This window comes from Eschrichtius robustus, chromosome 4, assembly GCF_028021215.1.
Source record: "Eschrichtius robustus isolate mEscRob2 chromosome 4, mEscRob2.pri, whole genome shotgun sequence".
Classification (NCBI taxonomy): Eukaryota; Metazoa; Chordata; class Mammalia; order Artiodactyla; family Eschrichtiidae; genus Eschrichtius; species Eschrichtius robustus.
Genome location: NC_090827.1, coordinates 33,352,417 through 33,360,186, shown reverse-complemented (window position 1 = coordinate 33,360,186; position 7,770 = coordinate 33,352,417).

Below are 7,770 nucleotides of genomic sequence, written 5' to 3'. Positions count from 1 at the left end.
AACTGCAAACACATACAGTGCTTATTAAGTGCCAGGCACTTAATTCTAAGCACATATAAGTCTCTTCCTCCTGACAATGACCTAACCCGATAATGCAGACAGACATTGATACTAAAACCATTTTATAGACATGCAGGAAAGTAAGTAACTTGCCCAAGGTCACATGTATGAGATGTGTCAGGCCTAGAATTTCAAGCTGGACAGCTTGGTTTCAGGGTCCACACTCTCAACAGCTCTCTGCACGAACCCTCTTTAAGAGATGGATTTGCCGGAGTGAGCTTACAAAGGTTAGAGCATGTTAGCAGGCCCTCCTTTATCTGCCAGGAACTGTTTTAGGCATGCAGGATACGAAGAAAAATCAACCCTGGCCTTTGACAACAAAGAATATTCAATACTCCAAAATACAAATTCTTTTTAGCACTCTGAAACAATAAAGTTCAATGTTATATTTCAGTTATTTCTATGAGAGTTAATCATCAAGTCTGTGTCTCAGAATGGCGTTGCATGGAGTTTGTATTTCAACTCCCCTGCCCTTTTACAGATAATTTGAGAGCTCAAGGGGCAAGAAGATATCTAATAGCAGGAAAGCCCCGAGGAAACTCAGAATCCTGAGGTGATTGCCATTCTTCAGTCTCAGTTAAGTTTCATATGTTTATTGAAATCCATATGAAGTGACTGAGAGTAATGTATTTCACTCTGGAAGAATCTTGCTGAGGGTGGAAAGACCCAGGGCTTGACACCTGAAAGCTGGTCCTTCCCCTCACTGACTTGTAGACCTTGGGTTAATTCCTCTTGATAAGCCTCAATTTCCTCTTCTGTAAGATGAACACATATGGGCAAAAAGTATCCTAAAAGACTGTATCACTAAGTAGGGTGTGTGTATGTCTGCCTGTGGCAATTTTGATGAGTGAATTCTTATTTAAAAAATAATAAAGTGTTTCCGGAGGAAATTCCTGTAATTGTATCTTTCCATAGGGAACATCTGAAGGTTTTCCAGGGACAATTAAACTCAATAAACAGTGATATTCAGTCTTGCTTTCATCAGTCCTGGTTGAATGACATTCTGGCTGCTACCACCAAGCCTCCAGAGAGTCTCTAGCTGTAGCTATCAATCATAGATGTCCAGAGAAAACAAATTGATGTATTTCTTTGGAAGGGGATAGAGACGGGTGGAATACGGATGGGAAGATGATATATAGATATAATACTGCAAACATCCTTTTCAAAGTTAGCCAGAAGGCATCTTTAAACCTTAAAAGCACTTCCACATTCAGAGAGGTGAATTGCTTTAAGAAAGTGCTGCATCTTTAAAGAAAAAGGACCAGGGGCAGCCAGCGGCACACCATGTGGCTATTTCTAAATGAATACAAAGTGTATTAAATTAATCCTTATTAGGCCACCATTTTGTCAGGCACTAGAGAGACAGTTGTTATTAATATATGTCAATTTTCTGGGCTCAAAGTTTACAGTGTGCTAGGTACATAAACAAGAAAATGAATAATGGAGCAGGATAAATGATATGAAATGGGAGATAGAGTATTATAAGGGAAATAGGAAGGACAACTAAATCAGGGAGGGCTTCCCAGGGGGAGTGATATTTAAATTGAAAGTGGGAAGATGAATATAAAATTCTCTAAGTGTAAATATTAGTGTCCTCATTTTATAGGTAAGGAAATTAAGGCACCAAGGGGTTAAAAGTTTTGGTGGTAAAAGAGTGATACCTTGGAGTCAAGGCAGCTGCTTGTGTGTGTGTGTGTGTGTGTGTGTATGTGTGTGTGTATGCACCAGAGAGAGGTGAAGATAGGGATGGGGAGTATTTTTTATTTTAAAGAAGGGATAGATTTAAATACATGTAAAGCTAACGGGGGAGAATCAGTTCTTGTTTGGCTGCAAGGGAAGGGTACTAGAGCTCCGAGAGGGATTGGGCTGGGTGTTATACTGTCAGAGCAATGTAATTGGTTGAACGTGTGTGTATACAAGTGAATTTTAACCTATACTCTAGGGCTGGTTGGTTAGCTTTCAAAGTGCCCTAATCAGAAATCCACACTCCAGATGTTGTTGCTTTAAAAATATTGTTCTCAAAATCTATACCAGAGGGTTTTTAAATTAGCCTAAAATATGTGATGTGATTTAACCCAAAATAATTTTCATCAGTGTAATGAATAGTGTTTAAGATAAGTAGGCGGCTAGAAAGACTGTCCAGGCTCCACCATACTTGTCTGATTCAGTTGGAAGACTCTGGCAAGCCCAAGTGTATTGTATCTTTGTAAACTTGTTTCTATTTTCTTGCACTTCTTGAAGGATTCTGTCAGCTAATTCAATTATATTTAAGTTGGTCCACTCATATAACAATTTTTAATACGTGACTAAAACTTTCATTGCAGGGCTGGTTAACATAATTTTCAAGATCCAGTGCAAAATAAAAATGCAGGGCCACTTGATAAAAAGTAGGATAATGTGCCTTTGTAGATACTAAAGTAGAAAATTTTTTTTTTCTTTTCTTCTAAGGTCTCCCTCGATTTGTTATAGTGGGTTTTTGCCAATTTTTAAAAATTGTGGTAAAACATATATGACAAAAAATTTACCATCTAAACAATTTTAAGTATACAGTTCAATGGTATTAAATACATTCATCATGTTGTGCAACCATCACCATTATCCACCTCTATAACTCTTTTCATCTTATAAAACTGAAACTGCACCCATTAAGCAATAACTCCCCATATTGCCTTTCATGAGGCCATGGCAACCACCATTTTACTTTCTGTCTCTATAATTTTGACTACTCTAAATACCATATTAATAGAGTCACATAGTGTTTGTCTTTTTTATGACTGGTTTACTTCACTTAACAAAATATCCTCAAAGTCCATCCATTTTATAGCATATGTCAGAATGTCCTTCCCTTTTAAGGCTGAATAATATTTTATTGTAGGTATATACCACATTTTGCTTATTCATTCATCTGTTGATGGACACTTGGGTTACTTCCAGGTTTTAGTTATTGTGAATAATTCTGCCATATGTACAATGTACAATTCTGTACATATTCACATCTTTTCAAGACCCTGCTTTCAATTATTTTGGGTATATATCCAGAAGTGGAATTGCTGGGTCATATGGCAATCCTATTTTTAATTTTTTGAGGAACTGCCATACTGTTTTCCATTGTGGCTGTACCATTTTACATTCCTACTAAGAGTACACAAGGGTCCCAGTTTCTTCACATCTTTGCCAACACCTGTTATTTTCTGTTTGGTTTTGGTTTGGTTTTGGTTTTTCTTTTGATAGTAGCTATCCTAACAGGGGTGAGAGATGGTATCTCATTGTGGCTTTGATTTGCATTTCTCTAATGATTAGTGATATTGAGCATCTTATCATGTGCTTATTGGCCATTTACATATCTTCTTTGAAGAAATGTCTATTCAAGTCCTTTGTTCATTTTTGAATCAGGTTGTTTCTTTTTTCTGTTGTTGAATTTTAGGAGTTCTCTATATATTCTGGATATCAATCTCTTATCAGATATATGATTTTCACATTTTCTCCCATTCTCTGGTTTGCCTTTTTATTCTGTTTATATTGTCTTTTGATGCACAATTTTAAAAATATTTTCATGAAGTCCAATTGATCTCCTTTTTATTTTCTTACCTGTGTCTTTGGTATCATATCCAAGAAATTCTTGTCAAATCCAATGTCATGATGTTTTCTTCTAAGAGTTTTATACTTTACATTTAGAGCTTTGATCCATTTAGAGTTAATTTTTGGTGTATATGATGTTAAGTAAGGGTCCAACTTCATTCTTTTACATGTGGATATCCAATTTTCCCAGCACTCTTTGTTGAAAAGACTGTCCTTTCCCCATTGAATGGTCTTGGCATCCTTGTCAAAAATTATTTTATAATATATGTGAGTGTTTCTTTCTGGAATTTCTGTTCTATTCTATTGGGCTACATATCTGTTTTTATGCCAGTACCACACTGTTCTGATTACTGTAGCTTCATAGTAAGTTTTGAAATCAGGAACTGTGAGTTTTTCAGCTCTTTTTTCTTTTTCAGATGACTTTGGCTATTCAGGGTCCCTTGAGATTCCATGTGAATTTTAGGTTTTTCTATTGCTCTCTCTCTCTCTCCTCCTTCTGGAACTCTCATGATACATATGTTGGTCTTCTTGATGGTGTCCCACAGGTCCCTTAGGCTCTGTTTATCTTTCTTTAATTTTTTTCTCTTTCTCCTCATCAGACTCAATAATTTCCATTGTCCTGCCTTCAAGGTCACTGATTCCTTCTTCCACCTGCTCAAATTTGCCTTTGTATCCTTCTAATAATTTTTTAATTTCAGTTATTATACTTTTTCAGATCCAGGAATTCTTTTTAATTTCTTTTAAATTTTCTTTCCCTTTATTGATATTTATATTTTTTCATCCATCATTTTCTTGACATCTTCCTTTAGTTCTCTGAGTGTCTTTAAGACACTTGTCTTAAAGTCTTTGTCTAGTAGCTCTGTCATCAGGTCTTTTTCAAGTACAGTTGCTGTTGATGTAGCTTTTCCTTTAAATGGATCATACTTTATTGCTCTCTGTAGGCTTTGTAATTTTTTTGTTGTTGTTGAGAACAAGACATTTGAATCTAATAATGTGGTAACTCTGGAAATCAGATTCTTCCCGTTCCCCAGTGTGTGCTGTATTCTTGTTATTATTTTTCTTTCTTTCTTTATTTTTTGCTGTTACAGGCTACATACATACAGAGGATCAGCCTGAGTTGTAAACCTAAGACTTCTTAGATATTTTCTGAGCCTTTCCTTGGGCATACACACTAACTTACAAATTTTCCCCATTCATGCAGTTGTTTTGGAATGTTCTAGTCTTAACATACGGCTATCAAAAAAGAAAAAAATAGGAAAATGAAAAGGAGACCCATTAAATTTCCTGGAATTGACTTCAGCCAGAGGGGGATGGGCATGCAACAATTGGGGGAGGTGTAACCAACAATGACCTCCTGCTTCTTTGTCTGCACCTCTGGGATCAGAAGCAGCAATAAGTGATCAGATCCTCAATATTTGGAGAACAAGGTCCTTATAGCCCACCCTGGCACCTGCAAGCTGTGGCTGAGGTGTGGGGGATGGGTAGCTAAGAGTTGAAATTGTTGTAAGAGTTGAAATTGACTGAAATTAATCACAATTTACTGTCCAAGGTTTCCCCTGAAAGTTACAAACCTTCAATGGACTCCAGAGTTACAAACTATTTAGATCAGACAGATTCTGGCAGTGTAATTGTTATCTAGATGGGAGGACAGGTTTCTGGTGATTCCTACTCTGCCATCTTCCCAGAATCCTCCATAATGTATTTTTTGTTTGCTTTTTACTGTCTTTTTAAGTAAATAAAAATTAAGTTTAAATAATTAGCCTCTTTATATTGTGCAAGGCTAGTTTTAAACAGAAATATAAAAGTATATAACTAGTATGCAGCATCACTGAAATTACACAATTTGTATTTTGTAGATCATTATTGCATATGTACTTCATTATTAACATAATAATGGAATGCTGCACAAAAGTAATTCAACTGTTTTTATTTTAATTCTTGACACACACCCATTCTATCAACACTGTCTACCTTCAGCTTACTGATGAGTAAGATAGAACTAAAGAGCAAAGAAATATGAATTGCCCTATCTTTCCTTTCCTTTCTGTGTCATCATTTTCAGCATAAGTGGTTGGCTAATACAGGGAAGTAACATTAGTAAGAAAGGAAATGACAGGGTTTATTGGCTGTTTGTATATACTTCACAGAATGCTATTGCCTTCTTTCAAGCAAGTTTTGGCTCTAAGAGAAAGCATGGCTTCTTGAGGGTGTCAGAGCCCAACTTACCCAGACATAGATGGAATATGCTTACCTTGTACTCACTAAATCTCACTGAACTCCCAAGCACAGTGGTTCCAACAGAACTCTGTGCTCATTGGGCACCACAGACATTATTTGTGAATAGGGCATCAAGGAACAATGGGGGACACACACACACACTGCATGTGTCTCCTCTACTCACACAGCCTCCATTAGCCCATTAGATTTTATTTTCTTCCCAACACCTTGTAACTCAGCAATCTCTTTCTTCTCTCCTCATTATAGACTGGCTTGTATAAAATTCCCAAGAGTCTCAAAAGGAGAAGTCCTAGATTTAAATCTTCTTCCCAAATTTATGGTGGATTAGTATGGACCACAGTGACACTCACTGGGTTTGCCTCCAGATATCCTGAACGATTCACCAGGTCAGACACCGGAATAGTGGTGAGGAAAATCTCAGAAGAGAGATTATGTATTTACTGCTAATAAAGTTTGGTGGGGACTAAAACAATTAGTTGGAAAAATTAAAGAGGTCAGTTATATTGTTGGCATCAAATAATACTAGTTTTATAATCCAAAACCCACTCTGCTCAACCACCAGCAGGTGTCTTGGGTTTGAATTGATAATAAAATTGACAAGATACAATAGGTTTTCCATAGTACCAAGTTCACTTAGCTAGAAGAAAGGATATGGGATAGAAAACCTACAGCCTGACTGGCCATAGCATAGGGGAGGTCTCATTGCTCCAACTAGATATAGTTTCCAAATATCCCTCAAACTCTCCTCATTTGCAGGGGTGGGGCTGTGGTCAGAAGACAATAGACTGATTAGACATGGACCACTTCAGCCTAGAGAAGCCTTCAGTTCTGGGATGTCTTGAGCTTTTATATCTGGCTCCAGTGCAATTGATCCTGTTAGTAGCAGCTATAATTACTCGATACACAATCTCAGCGTGACAACTTCAACCAATTCTGATTTTTCTTGGATATAGTGCAGGTAGTCTCAGTATAGTAAGGATAGAGTAAAAAACAACAACAACAACCACAAAATATATATATATGATTAACCTTGCATTTTGTTCCCAGCTCCTAGGAGGTAAGCTCTAAGCCCTTGGAAACTTGGAGTGTCCTGCCTGTTTAACTGGAGGTATTGGGCCACTGCTGGTGGTCTATGCCAATTTGATTTATGGTGGGGGCCTTGGGCCATGTGGTATCAGCTTGACCTATGAAGGGACTGGAGATTGAGGTCAGCCATGGGCAGAAAGTCTATGTGGTTAATCTCCTATAAAAATTTCTGAATCCCTTAGCAAATATCAATTATTCCGTACAGCGTTATCAACTGTAGTCACCATGTTATACATTAGATCCTCAGACCTTATTCATCTTATAGCTATAAGTTTGTGTCCTTTTACCAACCTCTCCCTCTAACACTGTATTGTATAATTGAAATTTTCTACAAAAGCAGAACTTAAGATGTTCTCACTAAAAAAAAACAAAAAACAAAAAAAACACGAGATAAATATGTAACGTGTTGGATGTGTTAATTAACTAGATGGGAAAAATTCTTTTATTAATCACAATGTAGGCTTTAAATATCTTACAGTTTTATTTGTCGATTATATCTCAATGAAACTGAGCACAAACAAACAAACCCAAGGCTAGGGGAACTTCCGTGGCTGGCAGCACTCTGTATGTACTGTCACACATCGTTGCTGGGAGACGCAGGCACTGTCCACAGACCCCACTGGGGGAGGACACCTGGAAGTTCATGCTTGGAACAGTCAGTCCTGGGACCTGCCCTCTGTGCTCCTTCCCTTTGCTGATTTTGCTATAATAAACTGTAGCCTTGAGTATAACAGCCTTTCTGAGTTCTGTAAGTCCTTCTAACAAATCCTTGCACGTAAGAGTGGTCTTGCGGAACCTCCAGAATTT